Source organism: Hemiscyllium ocellatum, chromosome 14 (assembly GCF_020745735.1).
Source record: "Hemiscyllium ocellatum isolate sHemOce1 chromosome 14, sHemOce1.pat.X.cur, whole genome shotgun sequence".
In the NCBI taxonomy this organism is placed as follows: domain Eukaryota; kingdom Metazoa; phylum Chordata; class Chondrichthyes; order Orectolobiformes; family Hemiscylliidae; genus Hemiscyllium; species Hemiscyllium ocellatum.
Window position 1 is genome coordinate 53,125,073 of NC_083414.1, and position 18,096 is coordinate 53,143,168.

The following is an 18,096-nucleotide window of genomic DNA, read 5'->3' on the forward strand; positions in this document are numbered from 1 at the left end:
TTATAAACAGACACAATTTACTATTTGAGGCTTTTATCAAGACAAGTATAATTGAAGCGGTTGGTTAGAAAGTACCTCTATAATTTAATGTCCCAAATCACCCTAAAAAAACTTTAATTTGTTTTCCACAGTCCAATTGATTGAATCTTAACAAGATGTTCAATTTGACCAATCAACCTGCCAAATTCATTAACCTAGAATCAGGATTTATCTGACAGGCTGATGAGCTTGACTATCACAACCCTCTGGGAGGAACCAGTGAAATTTGGAGGGACAGTCTGTCTACGTCAGTCCTATAATGACATGCTGGTCACACCTTGTTACTAGAGCCTGAAAGTATTGAAAGCTCATCAATAATCTATCCTTTGTTCCTTTTCATGCAGTCAGATGACAAGATACAAACTGAATCACAGTCAGAGTGCAATTCACATAGATGCTTGATTTCACAGGAATGGCGGCATGCTCCACTTAAAAGCAATTTCATTTTTTTGGATTAAAGTAACATAGAAGTAATACCTATAATATTTGTCAGCCTACAATGTGCAAAGCAAGTAGAAACCTCAAATTCACAGAGGCTATAAGAGAGATGGAAACTCAGGAACCAGTTGAGAATTGAGAAGTGGTAAATATTGACTAAGTATCATTATATGAAAAGCTTGAATGGAACAACTTGATAAATTTTTAAATCTGCTAAATATTTTGTTTTCATTGCTTGCAGTATCATTTGGCAAAGCTCTTTATGACCCATTTCTAATTGTTGGAAAATGAGCCATTTTTTAGAACTGCTGCAGTTTCATATGGTGGAGGTACTGTTAGGGAGGGTTTCCAGGATGTTGATCCCCATGACAGCGAAAGAATGCAGAAATATTTCCAAGTCACTTGGCTGTATAACTTAAAGAGGAATTTACAAATGGCAGTGTTCTCATGAATCCGCTTGCCTTATTTTTTCTTGGATTTTTTTTAAAAGAGCTCTCACAGAATGCATCTTGTAAATTGTATAAACTGCAGCAATGAATTGACTGTGGTGAAAGGGGTGATTGTCTCAGGTAATGGATAGGCTGCCAATCTAACAGACTATTGGTACTGCCTTGTTCTGATGATTTGTTTTCTAATTTATGTATTTTTGACACATGAATATTGCTGGTTAGGGACCATATATTATCCATCCTTAATTGCCTTTGAGAAGGTGGTACTGATCTTCCTTCATGAAACCGTTGCAGTTCTTGGGGTAAATGTACATCCACAATGCTGTAAAAAAAGGGTGTTCCAGTTTTTTCGTTCCTACATTCCCATCGGGTCCAAGGAGGTGTATCTGGCTTGAATTGGCCATCCAACTGAATTATGGGATTGAAGTGAAGTTGGCTAAGAATCTGTCAAATACACTCTCTGCAGAACACAGATAGGTGCTGCACTTGATTTGGCCACAACACAGGGCTAACAATTGGTTAACTATACCGTCCTAACTCAATTGAGTGGGAATGGACACAAGCGACACATGGTATCAATAGAGACAAAGGACATGTTTGCATTTGAACCCTTCCCTAGAACAGAATGGCACCTGGCCTTCATCACATACACCATGAACACAGGAAGGAATGCAAATAATTGAAGACATATCGGAACAGACGCTGGAATCTGTACTGAAAACAATAAATACTGGAGTTCACAGCAGGTCAGACAGCATCCATGGAGAGAAAGCAAGCTAACATTTTGATTCGAGATGACTCTTCATCAGAGCCGCTGTCAGCTCCAGCATTTATTGTTTTCAGTCATGACTGTTACTCCTGGAATGGAACATTGAAACTCTCTTGACAATTATGGACTGCAATCTGATTGAAGGGCTCAATGAACTTTCTGGAAACGTGTGAGAAAAATCCTGGATTTGGCCTTGGAAAAGTAACAAAAACACCACTAATAGAGATGGTACACCAAAGGGGGAAGGATGCTGTATGTAGAGAACTCAGCTGTAATATGAGATCCACTTCTGCAGAGGAAGGCAGAGAGAGTATTGACCTTGCAATCTTCACCAGTCCATCCCAAGTTCAAGTATTCATGGGAAGTAGACACAGCAAGTGTGTCTGGAGCGTACTGGTCAGATAGAGAGAAAATTCTGATTTTAAATAAGGAATGGTTTATAATATTGCAACTATTTTACTCGTTATCCAACTTGGATCAGTTTCTTGCCTCTTTACTACAATGCTCGAAATGTCAACTCTCTTGCTCCTTGGATGCTGCTTGACCAGCTGTGCTTTTCCAGCACCACACTTTTTGACTCTGATCTCCAGTATTTGCAGTCCTCACTTTCTCCCAAATGTATTTCAGTGCTTTATTGTTTGAGGTGTTTGCCACCGACGACATAGCTGATGGTGGTGTTCATGTGCATCAGCTATTACTGTCCTTTTCGGTGCTGCAGGTTATGATTTGCTTTGTACTATCAAAGGAACTTAGGTGGCTTCTGGAAGTGTTGATCTTTTTGATTGGAACTACATTCATCAGACCAGTGAAGCTGACCAACCATGCTTCTGCCTTGTTCCATGTAGCATTGGGGAATCAGGAAGCAAGCTGCATGCTATACAATTCTCAGCTCTGTACCCTGTTTATTGACATAATATTCATACGCCTGCTCCAGTCGACTTTTTGGTCACTGGGAATCGAGGGGAACGTAATCCCTATTAATAGGTAGGGTAAATTTAAACAGATGGCAACTGCCTGAAGGCTGTGTGATGCAAATGTTATGTCTTGTTGCCCCAGTAGTCACAGGTAGACTTCTTCTCTCAGGGGTTGCAAACAACACTGATCATTGTGCAATCCCCAACGCACATTCTTAATTCCAACTGTGTGATGGAGGTGACTGCATAGTTGGAGTGACTGAAAACAGAGCAGTGTCTTGGTGAACTCCTGAAGCTTATGATTAGCCTCTGACAACCATGTTTCTTCATATAAGTTATAATTCAAATACTTGAAGATCTTTCTTCCCAAAAGTCGTTGATTTCAATTCTATTTAAACTTGGCTGCATATGAACAGACCTGCTTGGAACAGGAGTAGAGCAATAAGCCCACAGTGGTCCCCTAGTTCTGGAGTCATGTTTTTTCCTTTGTGCTAGAATTTTTTACAAATGAAAACTCTTTTCCACTTGCAACCTGTCAAAACACACCTTTGCCTGTTCCACACATCAGCAGAAAGTGAGGACTGCAAATGTTGGAGACCAGAGTCAAATGTCTGATGCTGGAAAAGCACAGCAGGTCAGGCAGCATCCAAGGAGCAGGACAGCTGACATTTCAAGTATCAGCTCTTCAACACTTTTGTTCCAGGTATCAGTCGAGTAAGCTTTCTCTGGACTGCATTATTCTACTGAACCTTCTCTGAAAGGATCAAGCTTGCAGGCAATCACTCTTACCTTGCTTCTTACTTGTGGAATTATCCTGACTGCCACTGCTGGGACCTCATAGTATACATCAGCGCTGCAATCAGATGGCACACAGAAAGACTTGCTTGAGGTGGTTGTCTGCTACTAATCCTCCTTTGTCTCATATCTATTTAATTATTAATGGTGGAGGATAGACCATTGGTAAGTCTAAACAGAAGAAGCACTTTATTTAGTTCACAAAATATTTTATTGTTTGACAGCAATAAGTATAAGTTGCATTACTAGTCAGGCATTGTGAAGAAGGACTCGGGAGAATGGGAAAGAATTCCATCTGCACACAATAAGAAGGCAAATCTAGAAATCAACTGTCTTTGCTCAAAGACTGTGAGATTTAATCAGTTTGGTGGAGCAAATGCAACATAAACATTTTCAGGAAAACTTAACTGAAATAATCTGCCAAGTGAAACATCTGACCGAACTTCTGAAATAATTGCAATAAACTTCTTAACATTCATGCATAAGGAGTTCATACTGTATGCAATATTATTTAATGAAGATATGAAGAACTGTTGCTCTTTAGTTATTGAGGTAATATTTGATTATCAACCTAACAGAGGCAAATCAACATGTTCAACACGGCTTTCTACCAGAAACATCACATTTTGCCAACAAAAGCAACCACCATTTGATACCCAAGAGAGGTCTGTAATTTTCTTGTATACTTTTATATTGCTACAGGATGATGGGATTTACAGAATATTGTTATTGATTTGAAAATCAAGTATTTAAAGTGTTGAAATGATTGAAAACATTCATTGTTTGAGAGTATGATTAAAGTCTACAGTCCACAAAGTTTCATAATCAATGTATAATTATAAATGGAGTTGTTGCAATTATCAGCCACATCAAGTAATTTCTTAAATTCTACAACCATCTATAATTTCTTATTTATCAAAGCAAACAATGTGCTTGATGAGACTGGGCAAACATTTCTGACGTGTATCAAGGGAACTTTATGGGGAGTTAAACATTCAACCTAATGTCACTTTTTATTCAATTACTATTAAATCTTGTGCAGCAGTTTTATAAGTAAATTGGAAGTTTTAGAAAGACAGGATTGATCCATGTTGTAACATCAGTCTGTGACTGAAATGCATCCATGAGCAATCAAACACCCTTTTAAGGGTATAAATTTTACAAATTGATTTGCCCCATCAATTTAAAAAAGAACAGGAAATTTCTCCCAAGTGTTCTGTACAATGAATACTGTGCACAGAAATTTCATAGAAGTTTTTCCTCTTTCAAATATTATTCTAGAAGTTGACTCCATAACCTTGAATTTTCCAAACACGATATTACACTACTTAATTGCAAAAAAAAAGAAAATTATGTCACATACCGTTGCAATACTGAAGTCCTACTCTGATGCTGGAGGTATCATTTTTGGATGAGACTTTAAACAAGGCCCCCATCCACATAGGATTACTGAAAAAAACATGCACTGTCCTATTTAAAATAGAATTAGGTAGTTCTCCATCTTTTCTTGCATGAGGGGAATTCTTGCCAACTGTCAAAGCTGTACAATTTTCAGCTCAGTGAAGTCAATGGGCATTCTGTTCCATCAAATTACTGCCCAATCTATGAAGTTCTCAATGATCCACAAAACATCTCCCAATTATAATATTTGTAAAAGATGTCTTCTTTGAGCCAAAATAACTGGCCCTTTAATGCCTGTGTCATCCATAACTTGAAGTAAGCTGGAACTTAATGTGAAACACAATATTTTGAGTAAAGAAGGCACAATGTACAAATATTGGCTTCAGGAAAAGGATTACAAACAGAATGAAAATTCAATGAAGATTGCCAAATCATGTTGAGGTATGGTTAATGCCATGACACAGACTTAATACATTTTGTCTTTCAGTTGCATTTCCATGCATTAACTATCAACGTCAGCTGTGGTCCAGCATGTTACTCTCTTGTTTCTGAAACACAGGGCTCCAGTTCAAGTTCTATCCCAGTGTTAGCGTGAAAAATCAAAGCTGACATTTCAGTGAAGAACAGAGGGAGCACTGCACTATCAAAAATCCCACCTTTCAGATGAGATGTTAATCCAAGCCCCAGCATGTGCCTGTCCCTCAAATAGTATTACAAAAATAAAGATGATCTTATCATGACCATATTGTTAACCATGGTCATAATAACACATGGATGGAATATGGACGGCAGTTTGTGATCTCATTACAACTGCAGTAGACTATAATCTAAGATTATTTAATTTATTTATGAAAAATAAATGTAGATTACGGGAGAAAATTAATCACTTCATCAGAATAATGAACTCTTGCTTATGTTTGATGACATAACAGTGGAAGTACTGTCCATATTTTGACACCTTGTTGACAATGGCCAACAAATATGTTGCACTTTTTGGACTGGTCACTTGCTCTAATTCAACCTCTACAAGGCATCTGGGACATTTGTGACAAGACCCATAAATATAGAGGTTTACTAAACAATCAGATTTCCGACTCAATGAGACATGAAGCATCAGACTTTTGAATTCTTCGGGTGGGTTAAGAGCAGCACAGACACAATTTCATAATTGTGACCTGGAGATGTACTTGGAGTCCCAATGCCTCTGGAACAGTTTCAAATCCTTTTTGAATTTAACAAGGCAACAGGGCAAACGTGGGATTTTCAAAATGAATTACAAGAAACTTGACCAGCCTGGTTCAGATTAATGCCTAAACATCATGTTCACTGTGAAGACATCAGGAATGTTCTCTGCATCCAAATAAAACTGTATGTCTATGGACCAACTTACAATACTTTGATTCCTGCTCAGTCAGGGAATTACTATTTAAAAACAGGATTACATGATTGAAGAGGTTCAGGCATGCAGACAAAACCTGAAACTGATCTGAGCTTTGGATTCCTGCTGGTGCTTTAAAAATCCAGTCCATACACTCTTAATACAAGAAGAGTGAAACAGGAATTATGCATTAGATAGATATCACACACAAAAAGCCAAATAAAGATTAGGAAATAGATGGGATTAGGAAGGAGAGAGAAAAGGTTTTGAAAAATAAAAGCAAGGTAAAATATCTATCAGAATGAGGTTCTAAACTTTCAAAAATAATTTTCATAGCCGAAGAGTTTATTTGATAAGAATAATCACATCATTTCTCTTGAAGTTAACTTTTCTGCTGTGTTTTGGGAAAATTACTGGAAAAAATTATGACTAGAGACCTTTACATATATTTCAGTACTGAGAGTTATTACTCCACATGCTGCAGGCAGGCAGAATATCTGTTAAAGAGAATTTTGGATTACAATGCTTAAAATTACATGTCAGAAGTGGCTCAATATTCGATTATAATTATGGCACTGACACATTATTATTAATCCTGTCACAATATCAATGTTTTCTGTTCTTCAGGCTTGCTCAGTCTCAATACTGGATATGAAATCTTTGACCATTCCGTTGTATTCCTCACAAATCCTATCAATTCACTTGTAACTCTATTTGTTCTCATTTGAGGTGGGAAAATATCTCCAAAACCTAATTAAACTGCACTTTCAAATTCCAAACTTTCCAGCCATTTGTCCTTCATTCACCATAATATTTATATTATCATCTTGTCCCCAGCAAGTTATCACTATTTGCCTAGTTATTCTTGACGATGTCTTCCACTTTCAAGTCAAGGGATACAGAGTTGAGAATGTATGGTGCACATTAGACTAAGCCACCAAAACTAGTTGATCCACATGATTCCGGGTGCTCCAATTTAAAATTCTGTCCACTGGGTTTAAAGTTGTCCCTGTCTCTGCTGTATTAATGCTTCTTTCAAAGTCTCTATCCTGTTCTATTGCAGCTTGTACATTCTTCTGTCTTTTGAACATTATCATCTAAGATTTCTCTCAAATTACAAGTAGTAAGAGTTCTACGTTGGTCTGAAGCAACATTTTAGAATTTTATCTCCATCTTTATAAATCATCCATTTTCGAATTTCTGACTGTTGAACGAGACTATTAATAGTTAAGGGCAGGCTGAGAGCAGGGAAACATCCAAGACTGCAAGAATTATTTTTTCTTCTTGATCAACTAATAACTTTAAGAGTGCCAAACTGTCTCAGAAATGTAAAGCCTTCAAGAGATTAGCATGCTTGAGTTTGGTGAGGCTTTTTAAAAATCTTAGTATTTGATTGAGAAAATACTCTCTTTGAATTTAAGTTAGGTTCTTGATCTATTAACAATATCCATTGTGCAAGAACACCAGTATATCATTAAAGTATCTTCCTAGGAATTACAACTAACATTTCTTCTTAATTGTCTTGGCATCCATTGGGAAAAATAGGCTTGCAACGTTTTTGTGCATTAATTGTAACTGCTTGTATGGTTGATAAGGGGATATAACATTGCTAGTATTCCTACAATCTGTATCAAAAAGGATTTGTTCATAATGGAATAATACCTGAAGCATGAGTAATGAGAAATGGGCATTTACATAAGCTTACATGAATCTAGTTAGCTGTCTGGTGACACCAGATAACCATCACCTTCAGAAAATAAAAAAAATGATTTTTTTGCAATGTTTCCTAATATAGAATCAGTGTCTGAATGAGGAATAAAAGATAAAATCTCAGAATCTCCCTTGCGATAGTTCCACTGATGTAATTCAATGGTGTAGTTCTTCTGTAACATAATTCAACATGACAGACAGAACAAGGAAGACATCACCTGCATTGTCAGCGCTCAATAAATTAAGAACTTATAAATTAAGAACTCAGAACCTAGATAATTGAACATAAAGGATTTAAATGCAGAACTTGCAAAAGAATTTGTCGAAAAAGTGAACACCAACCATGTTCGATCCAGAATCATGACTTCAACAGCTACAAAAATAACTTGCAAAATTTCACCTGCACCTGCAAAATTTCAACACACATGTTGGCTTTTCATGTGCATTCCTTGCATCATTGAATCTTTGGAAATATGATAATGAAGACTTTCATCAATTACAAAGAGGGCAATGAAACATGAAAACGAAACATGAGATCCCATTATTGCAAGAACACCTGTCAAATGAGGTAATGATTCTGGAAGAGTTGAAGTCACAGTATATTTGGGTTGAGAACCATGCAGTTCAAGTGTGAAGTCTCATCGGAGATAAACATACCACCTTTAGGCTCCTGATGGATGGAATAATCACAAATTAGTGAATATTATTGCACCTATTAGTTCAGGTTGTCAGTTTGCTCACTGAGATGGTGGGTTTATTTTAAACCTTTCAACACCATATGAGGTAACATCATCAGTGAGCCTCTGGCATAGCATTGGTGTTCTGTCCCATTTGCTATTTGTGTGACATGACCAACTATCACTGGTATCCATACACACAGATGAAGAGGGACACCAACTGAATTGGGACAATGCATCCATCCTGGTACAGGCCAAACAAAGACATGCATGGGAATTCCTAGAGGCCTGGCATTCAAACTGGAATTCCATTAACGAGCATAGAGATTTCAATCCCACTTACCAACTTCTCAGAAACAGAGCTGAAAATGGTATCACCCACCACGACAAACCAAGACACATAAACAGCAAGCTGGACAGAATATCAATGTTTCACCAGAGGCTCACTGATCATGTTACTTAGCATGAGGACGAAACGTCTGACAACAAACCCACCAGCTCAGCGAGCAAACCAACAACCTGATGCACAACCTGAGTGACAAGTCTTCTCCAAGATCTCATGTACCTATTGCTATTCTGTAATAACTACACCTTGTTGTTATGTATTGCATATGCCTCTTTTTTTTTTTAAAACTCATCACTTATTCTTTACCATGGATAAACAAAACAGGTGCTTTCAACTCATCAGTGAAAAGAGGATTGAAATGGGCTCTTGTGGCATGGTTGTAGTGTTCATACCTCTGGACAAGGACACCCAAGTTTAAGTTCTCAGGGCTCCAGAGATGTGCAAAACCTAACATTTCTGAACAGGTTGATCAAAGAACATCTAGAAAAGAGCATTGGTGGCAGTGAACTACCTCAGCCACCAGTAAGGTTTTACACAGGGCCCAAAATGACAGATCCTAAATCTGTTTTATTTACCTACATAATAAATCAGCAGAAGAGTCAATGGTATCACTTTAAAAGTTGGATGACTAAATGAAGTAAGGATAGAGCCACCCTGCAATGGACGTAACACATTTCATTATTGAAATCACCATTTCCAGTTGCAGGATTTGAGAAATGTCACAGTGGTGTAAAATAAGGCCACATACCATTATTCTCACAACTGCCATGCAAATTTCAAAGATCGGCTGTCAGCTATCCTCACCCTAATAGAAACCAGTCAGGAACCAACTAACTCAGCTGTGGAAAACAATTTAAGTTCTAACCTCTAATAAGAACTGGGGAATAGTTGGCCAAATTAACCTACTCAACAGGTGAACTGGATGCCATGATGCACTAGACAGTTAACCATTCATTGATTTTTATGTCATTATGCTGTTTTGATAATTCTTGAAGATTCCTGGCTCCAAAATACCAACTTTATTGTAACTTACTTTATACAGTAGGAGAAATTGAGGACTGAAGATGCTGGAGATCAGAGTTGAGAGTGTAGTGCTGGAAAAGCACAGCAGGTCAGGCAATATCCAAGGAGCAGGAAAATTGACGTTTTGGATATAAGCCCAAAAGGAATTAGTGGGTGTGGGTGTCCCAGAGAAATTCTCTGAAATGATCTGCAAGAAGGCGTCCTGTCTCCCTGATGTAGAAGAGACCACACAGTGTGCAACGGATGCCATAGATAATATTGGTAGAGATACAGGTACATTTCTGATGGATGTAGAAGGATCCTTTAAGGCCTTGGATGGAGGTGAGGGGAGTGATGTAGGTGCAGGTTTTGCTCTTCCTGCAGTGGGAGGGAAACGTGCCAGGAGTGGGTGTGGGCTGATGGAGGATGTGGATCTGATGAGGGAGTCGCGGATGGAATGGTCATTTCAGAACACTGATGGGGTGTGGAGGGAAATATATCTCTGATGGTTGGGTCCATTTGGAGATGGTGGGAGATGATGTGATGTATACGGAGGTTGGTGGGGTGGAAGGTGAGGACCTGGGGAGGAGAGGGGGTATGTCCTTGCTGTGTTGGGAGGGGTGGGGTTCAAGGGCGGTGGAGCCTGAAGTGGAGGAGATGCGCTGGAGGGCATCATTAACCACGTGGGGAAGGAAGTTGTGATTGTGGAAGAGAGGGGCCATCTGGGACTTCTTGAGGTGGAATTGGTCAACCTGGAAACAGATGCAGCAGAGACGGAGGAGTTGGGAATAAGGAATGGCATTTTTACAGGAAGTAGGGTGGAGGAGATGTAGTCTATGTAGCTGTGGGAGTTGGTGAGCTTGTATAATATATCTGTGGTTAGTCAGTTGGCAGAGATGGTGATGGAGAAGTACAGGAAGGGGAGGGAGGTGGCCGAGATGGCCCAGGTGAATTTGAGGTCAGGGTGGAAGGGATTGGTAGAGTTGATGAACTGTTCAACCTACTTGTGGGAGCAGGAGGTGGTGCCAATACAGTTATTGATATGGCAGTGTCAGTACATGTGAACACTTCTAACACTAGTTCCTGATTTGATAGGCTTACTCACCTCCAGTCTCAGATCGTATGATTCTGTGTCACTTCTTTCAATTAAATCACAGGCTAACTGCTGATGAGAGTCTAACATCCTCCATTATTCAACAATTTTAGGAGCATATGTTAAGTACACTGTTTCTACAACGTGTGAATAATCATGTGTTAGCTTTTCCTTTGCTGCTAATTCAGTTCTTTTAAGTCAATGTGCTTAATTGATCAATTCATTTTTTCATCATGGTTGGTAGCATCAATTTGTGTGAGGTCAACTACTGCCTAAAGCTTTGCTTAATTTTGTTCTGAGATGCCACAATGCTGACTTATCGGGATGCATCCACTGAGGAACTTAGGTCACCAGTCTCTTCTGTCAGCATATCCATTCAGCAGCCTTTGAAAGTAGTTTTATACTAACCTAATACATCTGTCAACCCCAGACACAGACCTGCATCATATGTTCCAATTATTTTGATCAAGTACTTGTTAGTCCCAACCCTCTTCAATCATTGCAGAAGCTGAAGTTCCTTTGCAACCTCTTGAGAAGCTCTCAGAATTTAATTTCATTTCTCCCTACATTTAAACTTCATAAAATTCCCTGATTGCACACATTCCAATCAATACACGCAATGATAAGAATGAGTTGACAATCAGGTGGAAACACCAAACTCACATTCGAATCTAAAACTCTTGCTGTTTATGTTTAAGCAGCACCACTTCAATAAAATTTTGCTCAATATGTACTCAGAGGTTGATATCTAATATATTAGTTCCAATTCTAATATCTAGTGGATTCAACATCATCTGTTAATGGTAAGGATTCAAACACAATCTCATTTCTAACTGTCAAAGCAGTTCAATCTTTGAATCTTCATGGAATAAATTTGAATATTTTAAGCTCAGTTGCCATGATCTCAGATCACAATCAGGGATTTGCTACAGACTTACTATTTTTCTCTTCAAGAGCCTCACATTTGTGTATCCTGTATTTTGGTGTTATGCTTCAGAGAGGAAAAAAAACTCATGAAAATCAGGAAACAATTGATATACTTTACCAACAACTCTGCAATTATGGGGGCTAATGACAGAGTCAAAACTGTAAATTTACTGACTTAACAATTCGGAAAATGCTATCCAGAATTATGACTCTATTTATCAAATTAATATTTCTTTCACATGCAACTGTTGTCTTTTTTTCAATTTTGCAAATTATTCAATTTGCAAATAAACTCACATTGAACTACGTAAAGGAACTGCATTTGACCGTGCTGAAGAAATGAATGTCTGACTGGAATCAACTAAAGAAGGCCTCTTTTCAGCCTCCACAGAAGGAAAAGTACCTCGTAACAGAACGGATTAAAAAGAAATATCAGAATACAGAGAATTCAAAGGACAAATAAAATATTTGTGATTGTTGATGATATGAAATGACAAATTAAACAAAATCAAAAAACTGTGGATACTGAAAATCTGAAATATAACAGAAATTGCTGGAGGAACTCAACAGGTCTGGCAGCATCTGTGGAGAGAATGATCACTGGACTCAAAACATTACCTCAGCTTTTTCTCCACACATGCTGCCAGACCTGCTGAGCCTCTCCAACAATTTCTGTGTTGGCCTAAAATGAACAATTTTAGTCATAATCTAAAGCCCTATGTCTCATGGACTGCTGAAGGAATCTAAATTAATTATTCCTTTCATTTTCCCTTTGTACTGGACACTATCTATTGTGAACATGGTACCTTTGTATGTATATTACTGATGCCACATTTTAAATTATTTTTCTAAGGCTAAGAAAACAATAAATTTGTTTTTTTACTCAACTTATAGAACGACAGAAATGATACAGGAAGGAGGTGGATGCGGGTGCAATTTCTAGAAGAAGGCCAATTAGTGTTCAAGATACCCACACTCCCTTTCTAATCCCATCTTCCTGCACATCACCCAGGGTTATGAACCCTACAGCCACTCAAGGTGCATATCCAAGTTAATTTTAAAAGAGTTTAGGGCCCTTGTCTTCACCATCAACCCACCATTTTCTGTGTGAAAACAATTTTACCTCATGTTCCCATTTATCCTTCTGCTGTTTGGCTTGAATCTATAACCCCTGATTTTTGAACTATCTGCCAAGGGATACATATTCCTCTTGTCTACTCTGCCTGCACCTCTCACAATTTTTATTGTGTCACTCCTCAGCCTTCAGTGTTCCAAGGAAAACAACCCCAGTGTCTCCACTCTCTCCCCACAGCTACTATTCTCCAACCCTGTCAACATTCTCATAAATCTGCTCTGCATTCTCCCTGTTTGCCTTCTTTACAACCTCATCTACCCATACTGCTACCTTTAGGGACTTCTGCACTTGCACACTAAGATCTCTTACTTCATCTACTGCTCTCAGTATATTCCCTTTTATTGTGTATTTTCTTTTGTTTGACCTCACCAAATCTATTACCGTACACTTATCAGAATTGAACTCCATCTGCCACATTTCTGGCCACTCTATCAACCCACCTATATCATTTCAGAGCTTACAGCTATCCTCTACATGGTCAACTTCTGTGTTTCTGAAGATTTCCTAATTGTGCCCCCCTTGCTCAAGTTCAAATTACTAATGTAAAAAGCAAGCTGCAGGGGCCCCAAAATGATCCCTGTAGAACATCACTTAGTGTCATAGAGATGTACAGCATGGAAACAGATCCTTTAGTGCAACTCATTTTTGTTGATCTGTTTTCTGAGACATTTTTCCATCTGCAAGGACAGCTATCGATTATTACCCTTTAATTTCTATTGCTAAGCCAACATTGGACCAAGTCAACACATTAACCCATATCCCATGGGCTTTTTCTGTTTTTGACTAAACTGCCATGATGGACTTTCTCAAATGCTTTTGTTAATTCCCTGGAGACACCATCCATCGCACTACTCTTTTAAATCCTCCTCGTCAGTTCTGAAAACCATTCAATCAAATTTATAAGATGTGACCTTTCCTTAACAAAGCCATGCAGACTATTCCTGATAACTCCATGCCTTTCTAAGTGAGTTCATGCGATCTCCCGAGATTGACTCTAACAATTTGCCCACTATCGAAGTAAGACTAAGTCGGCTATAATTCACACAACACCAGGTTATAGTCCAAACGGTTTGTTTGGAAGTACTAGCTTTCGGCGCACTGCTCCTTCATCATGTAACTAGTGGTGCAGGATAAGACACAGAATTTATAGCCCAAGATCATAGTGTCATGCAACTGATACAAGATATTGAACAAACCTAGATTGCTGTTATTCAATGTGCCATTTGTTCAATAAACCGTATCAGTTGCATGACACTATGATCTTATGCTATAAATTTTATGTCTTATAATCATTGTGCACCTTTTAAAACAGAACCACATTTGCGTTCTTTCATCCTCCAGCACCTCACCTAGGTCTCTGGAAGATTAGATAATAATTCTCAGAGCATCTGTTATTTTCTCTGTGACCTCCTTCAACATCTGAGGGAACAATCCATCCAGCTCTGGAGTCTTATTCATTTTGAAGGATTCCAATTCCCTTCACAGTTCCTTTTTTGTTAAATTTATTTTTTCTACTATTTCACACTTGGATTGTTATATCTACATCAGCTTTCCTTTGGTGAGTATGGAGACAAAAAATACTCATTTAAATTTTTTCCCCTGTACTCCGCATCTTCACACAAGTTCTATTCTTTCTTCTCTGATAGGTCCCACGTTTTCCTGAATATCCTTTTGCCTTTTATATCTCAATCAAACATCTTTGGGTTTTCCTTTATCTTGCTTGCTCATGTTTTTTTCATGCCCTCTTGGATTTACTCATTTCTTTTCTTTTTGTTGATTGTTGTATTTTCTCTACTCCTCCAGGCTATCTGCAAAGTTGAGGCTTCTTTTCGTAACTGCCATCAACTTTATTTTTTGGCTTAATCATCACTTGTATTTTTCTGGACAAGTATCATTCAAAACAAGAATGGTACTGTCAAATATAGACCTCTATATTTGGTAGTACCGTTTTTACTGAATGTCCGCTTTGGATGTCTGCTTTGTGCCCTATGGATCTTATTTTTGTGGCTCTGACTGAATTAGCACTCATTTATCCTGTAGCAGCACTATCTAGTCCAAATCACTTCTCAGTTTTTTAAAGCTTGCCTTTCCTAAAAGTTCAAAACTTTTATTCCTGATTTATCTCTGCTCATTTTGATAATAATATAAAATCTAACTGAATTGTGGTCACTCTGTCACTTTACCCACTTGTCCATATTAATTTTCCAAAACTAAATGCAGGATTATGTTTTCTCTCACTGGGCTTGTCATGCATTGTTAAAATAAAATTCCTTGATACAGTTCATGAATTTTTCACTCAATGTCGGTTTTTTTTAAATCCAGTTGATATTGGGATAGTTCAAATCTCCAACTATTATCACCCTTTTATTCCTACAGGCAGAAATCTGTCCACATATATGTTCACCAGTCTCTGTTCCATGACTTGGGGGTCTGCAGTATATTCGTGGTAGTGTGACTGCCTTTCTTTTTAGTCCCTGAGCTCAACCCAAAGCCTCATTTGTTAACTCATTTAATATATCAACCCTTCTCACAACTGTAATTGATTTTTTTTTAACCAATACTGCTCGTATTCTATTCTTGTAATTTGTTTCTTATTGATAAAATCAACATTGGGTAATTACATTTCTATCAGTGAAAGGCTAAGCCTTCTCTAAGGCAGCGTAAAAGACAAAGTTGCTGGAAATGGGGACGGGGGGGGTGGGGAGTGGGGGGTGGGGGGTGGGGATGGGGGTGGGGTCTGTTCTCCCCTCCTTACCTCATTGCAATATATTTCAAGCCTATGCTAACGTTTTCATGTAACCACAATGAAAAGAACTTGACTTATCTGGCCTCTCACAGTTACTTTGGTTTCATTGAAGAACAGAGTCCATCCTTTCCTGATTCAACCTCTCCTTGACCCAAATTTCAAATCTGTAGTGGAGCTAATGCTTTAATTTCTAAACTGAAATTATGTTGATCTGCCTTTACAATGCATGATTTACATAAAATAGGTTACAAATAGTTGTATTTACTTTTTAGGCGCATTACCATATATTCCCAAGATTAAAATTGTTCTGAAAACGTGAAGCATTCTAATGTTAAGATTTGTTTCCCTGGTAGTTCATTGTTCCTTTTCAAACTTCCTCAGAGTATTTGCATAAATAGAACATGTAATAATATTGCAGGGGCCATGTTCTGTATCATTCAGAAATACTGCCAATAAGTTGAAACAGATCTTGATCTCTGGATGCATATGACTGCCAGTTTGCCTACTTTGGATTCCAGCATCTGCAGGTTTTTTTTGTCTCTAACTGTCGAGAATCTACTTTCAGTTTTGGAGTAAATGCTGAATCGTCAATATTAATATTGAGCCCGCTAACTTTGAGAAGGGAACTTGTGCACTTTTGGAGTACTGTAAATAGTTCTGGTCACCCTGATATCAGAAGGATATTATTAAATTGGGGAGGGTTCTGAAAAGATTTACCAGGATGGTGCTTGGACTGGAGAGTTTCAGTTATAAGGAGAGGGGTGATAGGCTGTGATGTTTTTTCACTGAAGCGTAGGACGTTGAGGGGTGACCTCATGGAGGTTTATAAAATCATGAGGGCAGAGATATGATGAATAGCAAAGATCTTTTTCCCAAGATGTGGCAAGTTCAAAACTAGGGGACACATTTTTAACATAAGACGAGAAAGGTTTGAACTGCCAGATACAGTTACAACATTTAAAAGTCATTTGGACTAGTCTAGAAAGACAAAAGCTTCAGAGGGATATGGACTAAATGCAGACAAGTGGGACATGTTTAGTTTAGGAAACTTGGTCAACATGGATGACTTGGACTTAAGGGTCTGTTTCTGTAATGTGCCACTCTATTAGGCAAATGAGAACAAAATGCATTTACACATAAACAGTGTTGATAAATACTACAGCCTGGAAAAAAAGTCAAGTCAAATAATACTACAAAATATCATTATTTAAATACTCTCGTCAGAAAGATTTTATGACAGAACTTGAATCATAAGAATAGAAGAAATGACAACAGAAATGTTGGAAGCACAAGTGCATCTGACAACATCTATAAACCGAAGAAAATATTCTGTTTATTTCAGCAAAAAAATCATAATTCCTGCTTAGTTCAGTGAAAAAGTTGATCAGGTTTTCAATATTCCATTAGAAGTCACAGCAGGATTCCTCCAGTGAACTAGCTGATTAAAACAGATGTCGGAGGCTCTAAGGTTGATTCTCAGTCGCTCATGTCACTTAATTGCAGTGAGGTTAAGTGTTGAAGTGTCATTATTGTTCTTAGCTCTGATGTGAATGTTTGTGGCTTTTGGATAAAGACAGGCCAAAGCACTGAGGCCTGTTGATTAGTCTCCCGCCATAATTTTTCAGCTGAAAGCCTGTTGAAATTATACATGTTAAGGTTTTGAGTGCCCATGAATTATATCCCACTGTGAAGATATCATCTTCAAGAAATGAGGAAATTTTATACAGAAGAAAAGAAAAAAATTGTCACTTAAAGACTGAAAAGGATTTAATGGTTGAGATCTTACAAATCGCCAACTCAAAATTAAGCATGAAATTAAGAGTTTAATGAAATGTACAACACTTCTTTTCCCTCGTTTAATGTCATCAAGTTCTACCACTGTGCAAATGAAAGATAATCTTGAAATTTAAAACTATTTTTTAATCAGAAAATATTCCTGGACTGGACCCTTACAAAATCTAATTTCCATCTTAAGACAGGAGACATCACACATCCTAAAATAGGAGATCAGACCATGTTTTCAATCGCAACAAAACCCATGCAGTCATGTTTCTCTGCTGATGCAACTGATACACCACACTCAAGACGGAGGCACAGAGTTCAACTTCAGAGTGTAATTTGTGGCACTTTAATCTTGAAGTTTATTTTAAAAAAAACTAAAAGGCAAAAGTAAGAACATCAAGCGCATAAATTAGATGGGATGAAAGTAATTTAAAGGATGACAAATCATTGAATTAGCATGGGAAAAAAAAGGTAAGACTTAGGACATATAAATGC